Source organism: Protopterus annectens, chromosome 2.part0 (assembly GCF_019279795.1).
Source record: "Protopterus annectens isolate FY-2018-M chromosome 2.part0, PAN1.0, whole genome shotgun sequence".
Lineage (NCBI taxonomy): Eukaryota > Metazoa > Chordata > Ceratodontiformes > Protopteridae > Protopterus > Protopterus annectens.
Genome location: NC_056728.1, coordinates 768,081,950 through 768,102,023, shown reverse-complemented (window position 1 = coordinate 768,102,023; position 20,074 = coordinate 768,081,950). Strand labels below are relative to the sequence as shown.

Genomic DNA, 20,074 nt, shown 5'->3' with positions numbered 1-20,074 from the left:
CCCTTAAGCAGCACATAGTATGCCAGACTACAGCATATGCTTTATGTGGCACATATTACACTGTGGTGTCAGCGGCACCTATACAGTGAAATTGTATCCAAAGTTCAGCAAACGCACACTCAGTGTTTTGTCTAGTCTGCAGGTGTGCACCATAGTATACTCTCCCCATCTACATTGGTTGAGGGCCATCACACTGATATCAGCAGCCAAGGCTGCTGTGGGTATAATGCACCCCCCAGAAGACTATTCTTTAATATGCTGCCTCTGCAGAATCCATCTATGGGACACAAACATTTATTTTATTTACTTAGTTACCATTTGCTGAATGGTGTAGAACACTGATCCAGGTGGAGTATTCTTAGGCTTAGCCCAGGAGAAGCTAGTACAAATTAATAGTAAACAAAATGTAGTTTACAATAAAGATGACAAGTACAAACACAATATTAGGCATGCAAAAACAGTATGACAACACCACAGAAGCCTATTAAACATACTTGGACAGTCTAACTAATATAATATCCAGTATACAAAAACATTATGATAACATAGTAGAATTTTGTCTAACAAAGTAAGACTCAATCTAATAGTAAGGTATATACAGTTTTATTTACAGAGTTACTGTAGGTTAGTTTGGACTACAGTGACACATCAGATGCTAAGGTGGCCGGTGGAGGATAGGTAGAAGTAAAGTACAGGGTGACAGGTGTTGTGAGAGTGAGGATGTGATGGAGAGTGGGATGGGATGTTAGCAATATGTGAGTGTGCTGCATGGATACTGTTATATAAAATTTGGCTAGGCAACAATGATTGTCACATATTACCTGTGCCTTTAGGGCATGGAATCCATGCTTGCTAATACAGACTATATTATTACTTGTGTTGGGTATGGATATCATGACATGGGTATATTATGTTGCACCAGTGACACCATAACATCTGTTATACTGTGGGATGCCCACATTACCTGTCTTCCTTCAGTGACATTTCTTGGCATATGGATGTGTTATTCTGCATGGTACAACATGCATTCCAGGAAATGATTCACAGTCCTGTTGATGGACACTTCCTATATGCTAGCTGTGTCCACAACAGGCCTCTGCCCATTTATATCATTTACATTTTTCTGTGGTATTGAATGACTTAGCGCAGCATATGTGACCATATGTTGAAATAAGTTGCAGGCCAGTTAAGTGTTTGTGAATCCATATGACAAGGATCCAGATGCCTGCAGGTGGACATGATACTGGCAATGCCTTTCTGCCTGGTGTCTACATCTTCTGTTAGATTCACAGGTCATGTAGCTGTCACCCCGGTGATTATAATGGCATCCAATTTATGACAGTAAGGTTTCTACTCTGGCTAATAATGTCACCATTATCTCATATACTTGTTTATTTAGTACATAGAGGCAGATACTTTTAAATTATGCACTGTGTCATATGCATGTGATATAGCCATATAATGCTCATTTGCATGAAAATGCCATAGTATATTCTACTACTATGGACCACAATTTGGGACCCATTACTTTGAGGTTTCTGAATCACATGGGCATTATTGTCCTGGGATGTTCTGTACACCAGAATTGCTTAGTGTAGATTTTACTTCTGAAGGCCACCCTATGTCAAAGAATCAACTTCTGTTATACATTAGTGGGGTAGCACTAGACAGCAAGGATATGAATGAACCATTCAAGGTGCTAAGCTGTTAAAAGTTGCACTAGGTTTGCATAAAATGGAATATATCTGATTAGTGGAAAACATGCTTATTTCATCAGCAGTAAGAGTCTTCAAAGCATACATGTCATGTTATCTACAGATTTTTCAAAAGATCATGGGAAATAATTTCATATAACAACTTTAAAACCTTACAGGATGTTTATGAAAACTAAGCGGCCTTCAACAGTGACTCCATTTCATTTAAAATATTCCTGATAAAAAATGTAGAAACCAGCTAGGAATGAATACATACATACATAAATAAATAAAAATAATTTAAAAAAGCCATTAACAAGCTGTCAGCAATGATTTCTAATACCGAACACTTTTGCCCTTGCATTTTACCTCAAAGCCTGTAGAGGGCACTCACAGTATAGCTCTGAAAGTATTTTGGCACAACAATAGCAAGTTTTCCTAGTTTGAAGTTTGTGACAGGGCTATAACACTGCAGCATACTTTAAGGTTGTCATAGTAACTGTACACAGTTCAATGCTTAGAAACGAGCTTCATTGGATAGCTTATACTTCTGTGCAGCCAATTGAACTGTTAATCACTGAAAGGTAAACACTCACATACACTTACACAGTTAACACAGTTAACAATAATGCCAGCAACAAAATGGACCAAGACAAAAAAAGGGATTTACTTGAATCGGTATTCATTTTCATTCAGGTAGGAATAGACATGAATAACAAAATTACTTTTTCTTCAGACTATACTAAGTATATAACTGTTAAAAGTCATACATATGGGATTTTTTTTCACATTTTCATGGCCAGTATACATATTCTCAAATGTATTTTAAAAAATGAGAGACTATCAGGGCTGAAAAAAAAGTAGAAAAAGAAAAGAAAATCTTGATTTAGGATCTTTTTTGACACCTGAGGAAAATGACAAAATGGCTACATTGTACAAAAGCAGTATAAAATTATAATGGGTAGTAAAGGCAGAGCTTTACTATGTTGTGAGTAATTTTGGCTTTTATAGTTATTAAGGTGCTGCATGCATGTGTCCTGATCCGCATAAGTACAGAAACTAGTTTAAAAGCATTAAATTCTCATGTGAGGTTCTGACATGGTACAATATGCTTTTCTAGCCAAGCTTAGTTCTACAGATTCAGAACAGAAACTTACACATGCTGGAAACCAGATCTGTGCTGTACTGTCAACCAATATAACATAGTGCACTTACAGTTACATGTGCAGTTCACAGTTTTATTTTTGCTCCATTGTAGGTGTGTTTGTGTGTGTATATGTATTTTGTTTTATTTTTTATTTATTTCCTTCGCTCCGTCTTTCAGTTACCTGGAAAAATTGTATGTTTATGAATGTGTGTGTGTGTGTGTGTGTGTGTGTGTGTGTGTGTGTGTGTGTGTGTGTGTGTGTGTGTGTGTGTGTGTGTATTTGTGTAGAGAGTGATAAGGCAAGGATACCTTGTACTTAAACAAAAACTTAACCTTTTTTGCTGCAAACTAACATTGTTATTTAATCCAGTTATATATTTCTTATTTTTAATATCCAAAATGACCCGGGTCACATAGAGCTAAGAAAAGTGTACAGGCAAATGACAGATTACTGTAGCTCTGTGAAAAGAAGGGGGTGGGGTGTAATTATACTTACAGAGTAGCTGGCAGTAATCTGCCAATACAGGGAAAGGGTCACTGGATTGGTGTAATGTGCTTCTTTTCTTCCTTAATTTAAATAAATAAGCTGTAGTCCTTTCCAAGTTTTGTGAAACAGCAATGGTTTTAAAGAGAAGCTCTAGGCTTTAGCACATGCTTTCGTAAACAGAATAATAAGTTTCAGCTGTAATAGTTTCCTAGATTGGACACTATTTAATTGTTTCTTATTTTTAGTGTTCCTTTCCAAGGTTTATGCAAATCACAGTCGTAAATGTTCTCCCCTAATGTAGCACATATGAAAACATTTTTCCTTTCTCTTCTAACAACACAGTGGTTTTACCTATGTCCATACAGTATTTTTTAAAATATAAACTAAAATAAAATTGATGGAACAAAACATATAATAAAATTGCAATGAGTACCTGAGAGTTAGATACCCTTTCTGGAAAATTATGCAAATATATGATTTATTGAATACAATATTTTAAAATATGACCAAAGAAAAGTAAATGAATTACACAGCTATCATGGTAACTCAAAAGTGGTATAAATCTAGTAGTATTAATCAATTTGTCTTACATTTTGTGGGTACGCATGGAATACTATATGTTTTATGTATATATTACATACCATGTTTTCTTAGAATGGTAGTATATTTCTGAGTAACTTGCTGCTGTTTGTTCATAGTGCTGATCTGAACTTTTTAAAAGGGTTCCATTCAAATATTGAATTAACATGTGCGAAGGAATTTGCAGTATGGCACTGAAATGATTGTAACAAAGGATATCAGTTTTAAAGTTAGCACTACAACGATCTGAAGAAGAAACTGATCATGAGCTGCAGAATTAGAATAGTTTATATATGCTAATTTATGTCTGCCAATAATTACAAAAAAAATTGAAATTAAAAAAATGAAATGTTTTTTAAAGATCACAACTTCCTCTGACGCTGGAACACTCTGGGGAACATCCCAGACTTTACAAAATGCTCCCAGTGCTTTGTTACCACAGCCTGAAGGAAACATGCAATTGAAATGATTAGAATAAATAATGATGTCCATTTTCTTAGATACAACCATTGCTTTTATTGCTATTAAAGAAGCAAGTATTGTTAAACCTTTCAAAAGGGGCAAACTGTTCAAAAACACTCAGCAGTTATTTTCTTGCAGCTCTTCTGTTTACTGTCATCCTACCATTTGCTCTGACTTCATTAGTAATAAAGACTTGTATAAAAAGAGTTGCTCACAAAATGTTTCTGTAAGCTCTGTTTACTAATGCCTGGCACAGACCTCTGAAATGGCTGTTCTCCTTCAGCTACTGCCAATGTCTGCGCATTTAACTGTCATCCAGTTCCAAGTCAGTGAACAAATAGATGACCGATTACCCAAGCTAAGTAAGCAGAAACTAGTCTTACCGAATAACTATACATACTCACATTAACGCGCTTTAATCATGATACAGATAGTCTGCTATCAACCAGGGTGAGCACAATTTATGTCAGCAGAGAGAAAAACTCCACATATCATCACAGGGATACGTACACTTCTAAAAGGCAATACAAGCTGAGGAAATGCTAGGTTCAAGTGTTGGGTTTGCTAAAAATGCTTACTATTCAATGTACAATGAATTCAGTTGCTGCTTTTCTAAAAAATGTGGAACTGAGCTATGGATGTGAAGTCCTAACTGAATTATCTTGTCTATGTGCTTATAATTACTCTAAAACTGTGACAAAACACATACAGAATTCCTGTGGAAATAATCGCTCAACCCAAGTAAGTAAGTATATACTATTTCTCTGTTGTTCAAAGAAATTATGTATTTCAGAATGAGCTTGAATTATGAATGAACTTCAACTTGAAAAAAATCAAATATATATAAGAATATTTTTTTATGTGAGACTACTATAACTAAGTGCTAAAATCAATAGCCATAAATGTCTTACTACATTAATTTTCTCTTAATATATTTTAAAGTTTTGTGTGATAAAATGTTACTGTCATATGGAGTTACTAGCTGTAAACATAAAAAAGTAGTATTGACTCAATTATGTATTGTATAGACTCAATTATGCATACATTCCCTTTTGTTACCATTTCATATAATATAATTCCACATTCTACAGCTATGGAGAAAAATAAAAAAAACTGAGAGGTCTTCTAATAGCAATTTTGAGAGGCATATGTATAAGTACCTGTACTTTATTAGCTATACTGTATAGTTACTGGAAAGACTTAGTGCAATAATATGGAACTTCAAAACTGATACTAAATGCAGTACAAAATAAAACTGTGGAGAGTGCAAAAGCAAGTGGTGAGGAAATGTTATTAGGAATACGCAGTATATGAAATGTATTAAGGAAACCCAGTTATGCTTTTAAATTCCAAACCTTTATATAACTGTATATACTCTAGTTTCAATTATTCCTTCATGTCATTTCACATCCTGGGTACAGCTATCCTATTATAAATATGGTTTCCAGTTGGTAGTCGATCTGTAAAAACATGTTTTCTTTTTGGATCATGTGTTCTACTACTAAATATTACTTGTAGTGCCAGTGAGGATTTAAATGCATGCCAGCACTGAATAGCTGTTCAGAAAACAAGTAAGACAGATGTGAATAAAGTTTAAATTATACACAAGTGCATTTTGCAGAGTGATGGAACATTGCTACATGATTGAAAATAGTGTTTCAACATAGACATTATGTTTCATTATTGATTAATAGTAGGTTCAGAATGGATGTCTCCAACAGTATGTATTTCTAGCTATGTGAAAAGATGCAAACTTTGTGTTGTGCATTAAATGCCCAGTATACTGTTTGATAAGTTACTTTGTTTATGTTTTTTGGAGAAAGCTTGGACAGATTCCCTGTGTACACGCATATGTAATAACTGATATTTGCATTAAGTGATGTACTGCTGCAAGCTATGTCAGGTGTTTATGATAAACTAAGTATATTTTTTGTTGTTGTTGTGAATCCCTGAGCAGTAAATGGAACTGAAACAGTGAAAAAGTAAAACAGAAGCTAAGTTTGTTGCACTCTGAAGATGTAGAAACAAATGTCAGTTTGTTTTATTAATTTTATTTTACAGTTAAGGAATGATTAAATGTCAGCATACACCTGCAGTACTTTGGAGGCTGTTAATGTAGCTACAATGTATATCTTTCTGAAGAAATATATATATATATATCTATATATATATATATATATATATATATATATATATATATATATATATAGTTATTTTTTTTTTTCACTTGTCCAGGTAAAGGTTTGTCCTTATGCTAATTGCAAATAGAAAGAAAGCAGTGAATAAATGCTATTCTTCCATTTTCAGCAAGCAGTTTACCTCTCTGTATTAGTTTACTTTATTTGACATGTAATACAGCAATGTAACCAGGAGCAGAATTCACTAATCATTATATCAGTATGGTATTTATATATATTAGAGGTGTAGAAACACTAGAAGTAGTGTGCTATATCATTTATTTTAAGGAAAATATCAATAGTTACTTCTTCTGGGGAGACGAGATCATGGGTGTTTATCATTAAGTCATTACCCATAAAACAAGTCTGATGAGTGGTTGGAAATCACAGCCATGGGCATGGTAGATGGAGGGAAGGGGTCCTTTGGGGCATTGCCTGCTCAGTAACGACATATCTAGCCCTTCATTTGGAGAGAATCACTGCATGAATTAGTTGTGTTGTTAATAAAACTATGGCCAGCTATGCTAAACAGTGGCCATATTACTATGCATATCAAATAGCTTTGGTCATGTAAATGGACCACATAACAGTATGTGACTGATATCATCAATCCTAATATCACAGCATGCTGAGGAGATATACTAGCAAAACAAAATGGACCTTATAACAGAGGAAGCAATTAGATGAGGGAAATGTGAATTTTAGTCATATGAAATAACACTCCCTGCAAAACTGGCTTCTCAGATGTAATATAAATTTTCAGTTCAATTAGTCAATGAACATGAATAAGGATCTATTTGTAGTACCATGCACAATGTATTCCCAAACACAGGTTTTTGTGAATTGCTATAGCATCCTGAGAAATACACACTCCTTTTCCAGTGTACTAAATGTTGAACTTTTCCAATAATTAAAGAAAGTGAAAAGAAGCTTGAAACATGGTAGGGCAAGTTAGCTCTTCACCTTTCAGTGAAAACTTGCAAAATGCAATCTGTTAAGTTTGCATTGTGAATCTTTTGCCTGAATCTCATATTTCAAGGCTCCTCGGACTGATTATAGCTGGTTTCCTGCAGTTTGTGAAGTAATAAAATCTGCTGAGTATATTTGTTGTTGTAACAAAAATGATTTCTGGCTTCACAGAAGGATGCACATCACTAGACTGAATGAATTTATATAGAACGCCATTTGACAAAAATACTTGATGAAAACCAGTTTTGACAAATTTCACAAAAAGTGTTTTTTTTTTTTTTTTTTTCTTTGCCGGGGGTCAAGTCCCCATGTACCCCCATCTGGAAAGACATCAGCCACACACCCCACATTATATATGTCAGTTTTGAGGTCACATAATAGTGGAGAAAAGTGCATCCTTAAAGATCACCAAAAGTGTTTTTTGCAGTTTACATTTGACCGAAGTTCATTGTATGAAAATCCATTTGGTAAAACAACAGCTCCATGGATACTGTAGCAATTTTCTTGAGAGGGCCAGGGTCTTTTTTAAATCTTTATTTTGGCCTCTGTTCTTTGTGAACTGCTGTTCTTCATATTGGGAGGTGCAGTATGTGATGAATCCATTTTATAGATTTTTTTTTTACCAGTGTCTCAATGCCTACTCCTACATTTTTTTCTTCGTTCTTGGTTTTCCTTTCCTTGTTTCTTCAAGTTCTTTTCTTGTCTGTCCTTAAAGTATTTGTTACTTTTTTAATTGTTCATTTTTTATGCATTCTGATATACTTTGAGGCTGATAAGCACCATTTGGCGTGCAAGTCTTATTTAATGAGCACTATCATTCCCCTGTCAGTCACTTGGAATTCCTGAATTCCCTTACTAGTTTTGAATCAGCTTCATTGCCAAGGGTATTCTTGCAGGTTAACTATCGTTAGTTCGAACGACAAAATCTTGGTCGTTTGAAATAATGAAAAGTTAAACCGAAACGAAACATTTAGAGCTACAAAATGTTTCCCCAAATGATCGACACATTTGAGTCGACATTGTTGCTGAAAATGTGACCTGATAACCTATAGGAGCTGATGTAAATCAAACTCTTATACTACATATCATGCATTTGCAGGGGGGCAAGCTCCCCTGCATCCCCGATGGGGAGCTGCACCCCACCCCACCCCCTGCTACTAATTTATTCCAAATCCAAGATCGCACTACAGTGGGGATATGGATGAATTTCCTATCCCCACTGTACCGCAGTCTTATACATATAGTCGAACACACTTATGAGAATGCACTACTGCATTCACATAAGTGTGTTTGACTATCCAACTCACTTTTCATTTTGCGAACGACATTCTGATTTCAGGCAGCATAACTGCCAACAGCATGTTGTTCAATAAAATGATAGTAAACCATTCTTGCACATCTACCACTTTCTCAGTGATAGAAAACATCCTCACTGAATCCTTTGTCAAAATTCCACCACTAACCTTCTTCAAATCACAAGCCCTTTTGTGACTACCATGATGTAATTAGAATATCCAGTCCCTTGCTATTGGAATATGCATATTAAGCTTCTTTATTTTTTGCCATTTTATTTGTCCTTAGAATGATGACATTGCACAGGTCAGCATTAAGTTTCTTGGCATGTCATTCATCACAAATAGATGTGATTTCATGGAGGACTTGTCTCCTACCCTTCACAGTGCAAGGAGCCATGATTTTAGTGCATGATTCAAAAAATAAAACTTTACACACACACACACACACACACACACACATACATATGTGTATATATATATATATATATATATATATATATATATATATATATATATACGTGTATATGTATATATATATATATATATATATATATATATATATATATATATATTATACTTTTATTTTGTATATTATACGATGACTGCTCATTCATATTTAAAAATCAGCATGCCTCATAGGGCAGTCCAATCATAATGCTCATTGTAAATTGAGCATATATCAATAGGATTGGTATATGCTGAGGGACAGAGCAAAATAGAAAAAAAAATCAGGTACTGTCTCAAAAATGAAGAAACAGAAATGTACCCCATTTCCTTGTATTTCTATGCTGTCCTTCATAAAATCTTGACAGAAAAAAACAGCAACAAAGATTCCCTTTTCTCCATCGCTTCTCCTCGCATTGTAGTGATATGCTCTATACATCAGTAAAGAAGGAAAAACGTGGAGGAACACTTCAGTGCCATTATACACAGACATTATTTAAGAAAGGTAAGTCATTTCTATCTTAAATAATGTCATTGTATAATAGCAATAATCCACTCATGAGTGTGAGCATATCAGAATTTATCCACGGTTGGCTTTGTTTAATCAATCGGGTGTCTCATTCTATATACCAGGCCAGTAATAGCTAAATCCTGATATATCACACTCAATCATAGGTTACTGCTTAATTGTACACTAGTAGCATAGCTCCTTATAATGGGCATGGTGGCGAGGACACAAGTCTTCCATGAAATCACATCTCCACATTTAATGACAGACATGGCAAGATACCTAATGTTGACCTTTGCCTCTTCAATCATTTTATGAAGGGCAACTAAAGTGATGCAGGTTCTACAATGGCATTCGCATGAAAGAAAGTAAAACAGTTTAATATGCATATTCTAGAGGCAAGGAACTAAAATATGGGACTTTTAAGTTCATTTGTTTATGGATTAAGGAATTGATGGGCTCTAGTGCATAATGAAATAAATAACATATTTTTTAAGTTTACTGAACAACCTATACATATCCTGTTTACATGCTTTATGTTTTGCTCCATTGTTTTGTTAGGTTTGAATGATTGTTTTCCACTAAAGACAGAATTCCAGACTTGCACAAGTTATGCTCTGTTCATGGCCTTATGTAGTTTCTGTTGGTTTTAATGACTGTCGTATCTCACAGACGGTCTTCTGCTCTGGTTCTAAGACACTTTTAATCTTATTTTCTTTGTATCATATTTTAATAGAATATTTTCTCTTATTTTAATAGAATATTGACAGTCCTTCCAGGATTAGTGTTATAGTTTTGTTACATGTACTTTAAATAATATAGATATTTAAATATGTTCCAGTCTGTGTTTTCTTTTTCTTTTTATTCTTTAATTTTTATTGTAATTTTGTTAAATGTAGTTTCTATTTTCTAATTTTGTTGAGCAGTGCTAGTTTTGAGTTGGTGGGTTTATATTCTGACTGCTTTGTGTGTAACTGCTTTCCTTTTCCTTTGTTTGTTTTTTTTTTTTTTTTTTTTTTGTACTAGAATGAGGCAGAGTGTCTTTAACTGATGACAATGGCAGAATTTTTATAAATGCATGATAACGTGGGTATAATGTTGAGAAACATCAACCATCATCTCAGACTTGCATTTTACCACACTTTTCAGCAATAACCATCATTATGATTAATTTATATATCCCTCTTAGGATACAAGAACACTGCCTTCAGAACAAGTTACAAAATATGGGAGGAGTCATGATTTGACAAATTTGTTAGGATCCCGTGATTTAACCAGTTCTGTTGAATACTACAGAAGCACTACTGCGTTTTATGTCCATATTTTTCATATATATCTTTGTGATAAATTAGTTATGGTACATGAACAGTTTATAGAAAGGCATTCACTTAATTCAGATTTCTTAATCATGTTGGTCACAAGTAAAGCATGCTTGGTAAGATGAGCTCTTGAAGTCCATGCCACTGACATACCATTTGTCTAATGTCTCCAAGCTGTGTTTGTCATAGGTTACTTTAATGTTAATGAAGAGTTGATCAAGAAATGCTGTGCCTCTCATACCTAGGGTGCAGGGCATTAAATATATTCAAAATAATGTAATTTGTTGCATTTCATGTATTATAAGAAATCATGTTTTTGTTTATTTATTTTATCATTGCAATACAGTAGCATAGAACTTTGTCATATTTGAAGATAGTGTCTACCACAGCAGTCAATGTTCACAATGTTTTATTCTCTTAAATCTTATATGCTTACAGCAGACTAAAACAAAGTTGGTATTTTCAGATGACTCAGTGTTACTTTGGATAGGACTATGTTATAAAGTATACACTTCTGATAAAAAAGTGCTACAACACCTGATTCCATAGCTGCATCATGCACTTTGTATCCTCAAAGCAGAAAATCTAAAATGCAAAGTCCTGAATCTCAGGGAGCACAGTAAAATAATGTGGAATGTGCAGTACTACATACAGTCATGGTACTCTGCACACATCTTAGACACAATCAGCAACATATACCTAATAAATATTGTTGACGTGACACTTCCAACAGGTCTCAATGTAACAGGTTAAAAAACATCTACTTGATAAAAGACACTGGGGCAACATAATCCTTCTTTAATAATACTACTGTACTTTAGTGTTCTGATCAGTAACAGTAAAATCATATAAATTCCCAATGACTTTGCAGTATTTCTAATTGACTATTGCATGGTGTAATAACCAGATAAATGTTTTCTTTGTTATTGTACTAATGTGGCATTGAAGAAATATGTTGCATTAAAAAAAGTCACCCCAGTAGCAAGATTATGTGGGAACTTTGCTGCCTGCTCCTTCTGACATGTTCTTTTTATTTAAAAAATACTGCTAAGGGATATTTTTGTAGTTGTTGTTGCTGTTGTTTTTGTCATCTCTTGTGTATTTAGGCTAAATCTTAATGTATCATTCAGTTTTATATGCTTATAAAATGCTTTTTGATTTGCCAAAGTGAATGGTCAGAACTGGCTTCCAACCCAAGACATCAATATCTGGCTAGCATTCAGGAGTGCTTAAGTATGCTGCATTCATTTATAATCTCAGTAATAAAAATGACAAAACAAATCAAAATTTCCTGAGCACACTTAATTACAGTTTCATTGCTCTGACATTTCTCCTTCTCCCAAAAGAAGCTGTTAATCTATCATTACATTTCTTTATAAGTGAATTCCTTTACTTGGAAAAAATTCTTTGTAGATACTTTCTATTGCATTTGAACTTTACGCCATCCTGAATCACATGAGCTACGTTATTTAAAAGACAACATCTTCAATTAAATGTGTGCCATTTAAACATTTTCTTAATCATATAGAAAATCAAAAATATGTTACTTTTTACCCCAATATTAGACTGTATCAGAGTTATTCCCCCAAATGCATAGTACACCTCAACATTTTTTTTTTGGAGAGGGGGGCAATCTCCTGGCATGTACCTTTCCTGCCTTTAACTTATAGAAGTTAAGGCAAACTCATTTGTACAGCCTCCTTAACTAGTAACAATGGAAACAACATCATAAGAACTTTTAACCAATGCACTTGTTTTAGCTTTTCGTTTGGATTTTAGTTCATGCTCTGATGGAGAAATTATAGCACTTAGATATCATATATTATTAAAGGAACAGTGTTATAATAATATTCTGTTTGTGTGGTAATACATTCACATTGCATGGTCTGTTTGACTCTATTTCCTAAAACTCTGAGATGGCAAAAATCCACTATGCCACTTTCAAGGACTCACTCTAAAATGTCACTCTACATGAAACTAGTTTTTCAAAATTATTCAGTATTATTTAGCCTACATTTGGCTTACACCACTACTTACTGTAGGTAGAGATTTCACAAAAAATATATTATCTTTTTATAATGTTCTAATCTGCTGAGTTGTATGCATGGTAGTGTGTTTGTTCTGAATGGGTGCTGCCATTTGTGTTTCATCGTGGACTGGATTATGACTGAAGACATGTCATTTCTCTTATTATTTAACAAATGTATGAATAAACAACTAAGCAAAATATCCCTTACAACCAGCCATTTTATTATTTAAAAATATTATGAGGCATGTCAGTCTTATTTTGATATAAGTAAATAAATATATACATACGCACATGTGTATATTTATGTATAAATCTATACATACATAAAAATTGAAAGGGGTACACTAGTATTAGAAAAAAATCTACATTACACATGTACTGAACATACATTTAAGAAGCCCTATGCTCACCTACAGCACTGTTCATTTGCTTTTCATTTCATTTACTGTGGATTCCTGCTGTGTTAAGATATGCTACAAATTTCTTAGAGGGCATCATAAAACTGAGCTGCTGAAGATCCCCCCTCCCCTCCACAGACACACACACATACACACACAGACACAGACACACACACACACACACACACACACACACACACACACACACACACACACACACACACACACACACACACACATGCACACATACATACACACATACAAAATGCCTGAAGAAGGGGTTCTGCATCTTATATGCAGTTTTTTAAGAAAAGAACCAACAGCAAAAATATTGTAAAGTGCTAATGAAAAAAGAAGTGAAAGAAGAAGGGAATGAGCAAAAATGATAAAGAAATCAACAGTATTGTTTTCTACAAATGAAAAATATATATTTAGAAAAATCTTTCCTGTGAATGAATGCATATATTGTGAGCACAGTTATATGTTCAAAAGTCCAAGTACTGCAGGAGTCAAAGTGATAAACCAAACGTAGCTTGAATAACGAGATTTAATGAAGCGCTTTTCATCTGCACTATGTGAAAACTTCTTCAGAAAAAGTGTTAGCATTCAAAAACACATATAAATAGAATCAGGTTTAACTAATTAACCAATCCAGTTAAAACAAACTAAATCCTCCACCTTCTTAAAGACACAATAAACACTGGACATTTAACTGTCATGACATGCAAAGTAACTGGTAAATAAAATGTTAAAATCTAACTACATACTATGAAAACCAATAAAACAAGTATATACATATAATGTAATACAAAAAATTAATTAACAAAATAACTTAAACATTTTCATATAACCAACAATGTTTAAGTACACTTGCCATTGTTAGTAATGCTGCCAAAAAATCAGTGTCACCTCTTTAAGCTTCTCACTTTCAATATGCTGCTTAATGAACAGTTATATGTGCCAGTCGGCAAGTATCAAACATTTTGTTATAACAAGTAATATGTTCATTTCAGTACTAGAATTAGGATTACAAACAGCAATACGAGCAAAATATCCAGTTTGAAGCAGATATCTTTCAATATTAAAACTGATTGTGTATAAATATCGTGTCTGAGTAGAAGGTGCCTGTATGGTATAGCTCACCAGACAAAAGTTTTCTCTGCCATCAGACTGACAGGTGTGCATTTTATGAACTAACATTAGTTGTCAGTAACAAGACTATACTAAATAAAATGTGTCAGATCAAGCCTTTTCTATATTTATGCTCCTTCCATATCTTACATAGCTTTTGGATTTTTAGAAAAGTGTATTAGTTTATCTCCTCTCATGTATAATTAAAAATTCCCATCATGTTTTGACAGGCACTTAAGTATAAAGGAGGACCTGGCTTTTAAAATCATGAGTACTACGTATTTTTCAGTACACCACTCTGACAACTATCGGTATCCTCTTTCCTATGTCAGTTAGGAGCTGGTGGTCTCACATCTCACATTAGCATTTATTCTGTGGTCAGGAAGGGAGGCAATTAACTTGCCCATCGTCAGGCCATTGAATTAGCAGAGTTGATCCCTTGATGAGGCTGATAGGCAGTGCTGTATCAAATAATAACACAGCATCATTCTTAACTACTTACCATGTCCAATAAGTTTCGGTTTGCTATAAGTACATATAAAGAAATGTCTGCCAAATTTATTTGTGTATAAATATACACATACCCAAACATGACAACATTCATTTCTATTGATCTGCTAATACAACTTTAGTAAAAAAAAAAAAATTATGAAAACAGTCAATAAATTATGTGCCAGTAGAAAAAATATTTTACAACAGAATATCTGATTTTCTGTTTAATTAACTTAATGAATTTGATTAATACCTTTCAGTTTTAATAAATCATTATAGTTGCTCTTTTGTTTGCATACAACAGTACTTGCTCAGGCAAGCTACACTGAATAGATCTCAACAGGCTGGTGTATTCAGTATAACATGTATAGTGTTGAAATTTTTGCTATATCTCACACTAAGTGGCATTTGTATTCTAAAACTCATTTTGTCAAATACGACTCCATTTCATTATGATTGCTCTACTTGGTGTTATAAATTCCAGCAGATAAAAAGAAAAAAAAAACACAGCTGTATTGTTTTGCTAACTTGAAAGTGTAATGCATGTTCCCGTGACATTATTGTAGTGGATTTGATTTTCTTAAAAGCCTGAAATGATCTCCTTAGTTATGGGCATTAAAAAATAAAGACAAGAACATTATGGTCTTTGAAAAAGGGACTTATTCTACTAAGAAAAGTAGTATATAGCCTTTATAATGGATTATTAATACCATCTAGAGATGTTTCATTTCCTTTAGGAAAGGAATGCCTGCTTGTATGACACAGTTTGACATCATGTCTTGATCTTTACTTTCTTACTGACTGTGGTGGTTAATATTACATTGTGGGAAAGAAACAGCAGAAATCAAAGAATGGGTTTGTATGTGTAAAAGTACCTAATCATAATGAGAAATTGTAAGTTAACTCACAAAATGTAGTCACAAAAGCAGAGAGGTTAATCATACAAAAGAAAGGCATCACTTCAACATACGGCATTCTTCATCCCAGTTGTTACTGCCACCACCTTCATGATTTAAAATAGTAATGCTTTTCACTCTACAGTGCTGTGTATTTAATTACAGTTCATTAATATTGATGACTGTTTACAACTGTAATAAAAATAAATTTAAGACTGCCTCTCTAGACTCCTAGAAAAAAATATACATATATGACAAAAGAGTTTTACCTGAGCAACGCTACCTTTTCATTTCTTTAAATAACATTCTTAGTGGGCTGTAGTATAGAGTATTCCTGCACATGGAAAATTATGGAAAGTGTTAATGGAATGCAAATGAAAGTTCAGTCAACAGGCACATGACCCCCCCCCCCCCCCATACCTACTCACACACATAGATAGGTTGCAGTAAGAAATGGTTCATTCCATTACATTAAATTCTGTAAGGTTCCGTATTCAACATACTGAAGTCTGATTTGGAAAACAGCAGGTTCTGTTATCCATTTTTTTATTTTTTCACAGCCAGAAACTAGAGTGTTGACCTTGATGGAGGAAGTAATTTGACCCATGTGAGTTTCAGGTAACCTGACCTACCTAAGAATTAATCTTGCCCCTTGTAAAACTGGATTGAAACATGATTCCATTAAACTTGAGTGATTACAATGCATTCCCAATGTACTGCAAACATGAATGTATTATTAGGAACTGGCGGGTCCACTGCTTTGGAAATTTAAATTCTCCAGAAAAATAAATCCTGTCTATCTCTACATGGCATATTGTCTTGCATATTTAAGAGTACTGGGCTGGCTTATTTTTCTGTTAAAACCTTTTCTCTCAGCAGTCTTTTATTGTGTTCTGTTTCTGTGTGCTTTAGTATCGCTGTACATGTAGAACATGGAGGGATTGCTTTGGCATGTCTTCTCTCAGTGAATTTTCATTGTTCAGTAACTCTCTGTTTTCATATTTTCTGTGTAACAGCCCTTCCTGTGATGAAGATAAACAAACATGTACTGGGTCTGCCTCCACATATTTATTTATTTCCAGTTTGATTACCGGGGAAGTCCACTGGGCCCAAGGGACCCGTTTTCAGTGGAAGCCCGGGGAGAAAAGCTCCAAGATACATAATTCAGTACAGATATAAGAGATACAGAAGTATAAAAAAATACATTATATAGAACAGTTTACAACATATTTCAGTGTCACACATAGACAAAATTCATTATGGTTGATCTTAAGGGTTATACAGATTAATTTATGCAAACACTCTTATGTAGTATGTGTGGAAACACTTCACATACACACCTTTAAAGTAAACGTAGAAGACAATTGAAAATGAAGGCAATGATTAGGTGTTTTTCAGACATTGTGTTAATGTAACAAACATGTTCATAATGCTTAGGTTCCTTGTAATAATTTCCTTCATGTTTGCTTATGTTATATACCCTGCTGTGAGTTTGATCCTTAACCTTTAATCTATTGTAAAAGAGAGTTTTCTTTCATGTTTCATTGTAAACTGTAATTGCCTGTTGTGTTTCCCTGTCTTTTTGTTCTGCATATTGTATCCATATTGCCCTTCTGACTCTGGTCAAGCCTGAAATACATCCATTCCTGATAAATTACCTGAGCAGTATATGCTAAAAGTATTCAAACACGTCTCTCTCTCTCTCTCTCTCTCTCTGCTTCTGACTCTTTCTCAGTATATGTATGTATGGCTCTACTTCAGTAGGCCAAAATACCACGTACCCAAATTACAAATAACAGAGTGAACAAAACTGAAACCACATTTTAATCAACATGCACATCACTGAAACAGATTCCAGGAAAAGAAACCCTTGGCCAACATTGGAAATTTGGCATTTTTCCCACTATAGTGTGATCTCATACTTGGTAAATTTAGTTAGGGGGGTGTGGGGTGGGTGGGTTTAACATGTTTCTATGTGCTTTTCTTTTTATGTTGGACAAGTGGTTCTTTTCCTGGGAATCTGTTTCAGTGATGGGCACTTTCGTTAAAAATGTGGTTTTTGGTTTTGTCATCTCGGTTATTTGTAATTCAGGTAAGTGGTATTTTGGTCTATCATAGGATCATAGGAAGTTACTAGGCTATTGACCCTGAGGCCCTTACAAGTCTAGGCAAGAATTTAGCCCATGTTCTGACAAGTCAGCACCTGATGACCCTGTCCGGAAGGGACACAGGTGGAATCTCAGGGGTGTATTTTCTGTTCCCCATCCAGTTATCCAGGTTGAGCTTAAAAAGGGTTAATGAGGTACTCTGCTTGACGTGGAAAAAGAGTCTATTCCACAAAAGGGGGAGACTCTGGGCCACAAATCTGCCCTGCCAACAAGTCCTATTGATGTCACAGACCAGGCTGAGGTCACACGTGAGGGTTACTCGAGTGGAGCTTGACTTGCAGACATGCAGCAGCCCCATCAAGGCAGGGTCTGAGATTGCTTTGTATGCAAGACAGAGGGCACCTCTGAGGAGTCTGTATGAGACTGACTAGAGGGACAGGGCTTTTAGCCTATCTGTGTAGGGAAGATGTTTGAGGCCCTGGATTCACCTGGTGAGGAACCTCTGTGATCACCAGCTGCTGCATGTGCTTTGTGAGGTACATGCCGAAAGGGGCATTGTACTCAATAATGAGTCTTATAAGGGAAGAATACAGGGATGTTATGACCTCCTTGCCCCTGGATGTGATACCCTTACTAATGAGGTGGCACATGTAGAAACCTTTATGTACAACAGAGGCAATATGGTGGTCAAACGTCAGTTAGCTATCAACATGGGTGCCCAAATCCCTCATGACTGATTGTATGCTTAGGACTTTGTTATTAATGTGATAATCTGTGGGAACATCACTCTCCACAAAGGGGATGAGGATGCATTTTTTGGCATTTGGTTTGATGCCATGTTTCTGGCACCAGTCATTTGTTTGGGTGAGACCCTCTTGGAGGATGTCCGTTTCTGGCACCAGTCATTTGTTTGGGTGAGACCCTCTTCAAGGATGTCCGCATCACTAGGAATATTGATGACAGTGCCCAGCTTGCAGTCATCTGCAAACCTGGTCAGCCATAGCCCACTGGTTTTGGCCTGCACTTCAGAAAATTCTATCCCAAGCAACAGAGGCCCCAAGACTAATCCCTGGGGTATACCACTCATTACGGGTCTACTTCTTGAGGTGGCTTCCCCTATTTTGACTAGGTGGTTTCTATCAGTGAGCCAGTTTGCTACCCATCTGGTAACATACAGATTAATGCCTAGCTGAGAGAGTTTATCTATTATACTCAAGTGGGGAAGAGTATTGAAGGCTTTGGCCAGGTCAAGGTAGGCGGTGTGCACCATCTTCCCCTCGTCCATGGCTTTGGTGACTGTCTCAAAGAAGTCGACTAAATTTAACAGGCATGACCTCCCCTTGATGAAACCAAACTGTGTGGGATCAAGTGCTTGGTGGTTGCCAATGTCCTTGTTAACGAGGTCCCTGATAATCTGCTCCATGGCCTAACAGATCAGGTTAGTTAGGCTTATGGGTCTATAATTTCCTGGATTGGTGGACCCTCAACCTTTGTGTAAAGGGATACTAGTGGCTGTCCTCCACTCAGCTGGGATGAAGGTGGTACTCAGGTTTTGGCTGAATAGGGTGCCTAATGGTTCTGCAAGTTCCTGCATATGTTCATGTACGATGCAGCCTAGGATGTTATCAGGTCCCATGGAGGCTGTATTTTTTTGCCTTTGAGAGGTCAGTGATGACTTGCTTACTAGAGATAAGGGGAGAAGGGGCAAGTGCTGGGGAAGTCCTGATTTACTGATGGGGGGGGACAGAGGGGTGAAGTTTTCACTGAATCTGTCTGCCAGCAGGTTGGCTGTATTTATGGCGTTTGTGTATGTGGTGTCTTTGACCATCAGTTCAGAGCAGGGTGCTTCCTTTGAGACTGCAGACATATGTGAAGATGGCCTTATGATCGTCTTTAGTAAATGTGGCCAGTTTGGACTCAAAATTTGCTTTGGAGGATT

The 20,074-nt window shown here is 35.4% G+C and overlaps 1 protein-coding gene across 1 annotated transcript in view; it reads left to right on the top strand.

The window, feature by feature from the left end:
* The first annotated feature begins 2,285 nt into the window (after window positions 1–2,285).
* GLIS3 (GLIS family zinc finger 3) overlaps window positions 2,286–20,074 on the top strand; it is a 1,687,591-nt gene continuing 1,669,802 nt past the window's right edge. Inside the window, exon 1 of the mRNA XM_044061079.1 lies at window positions 2,286–2,390. The gene's annotated coding sequence lies outside the window, so the exon portion shown is untranslated. The remainder of the gene's footprint in view (window positions 2,391–20,074) is intronic.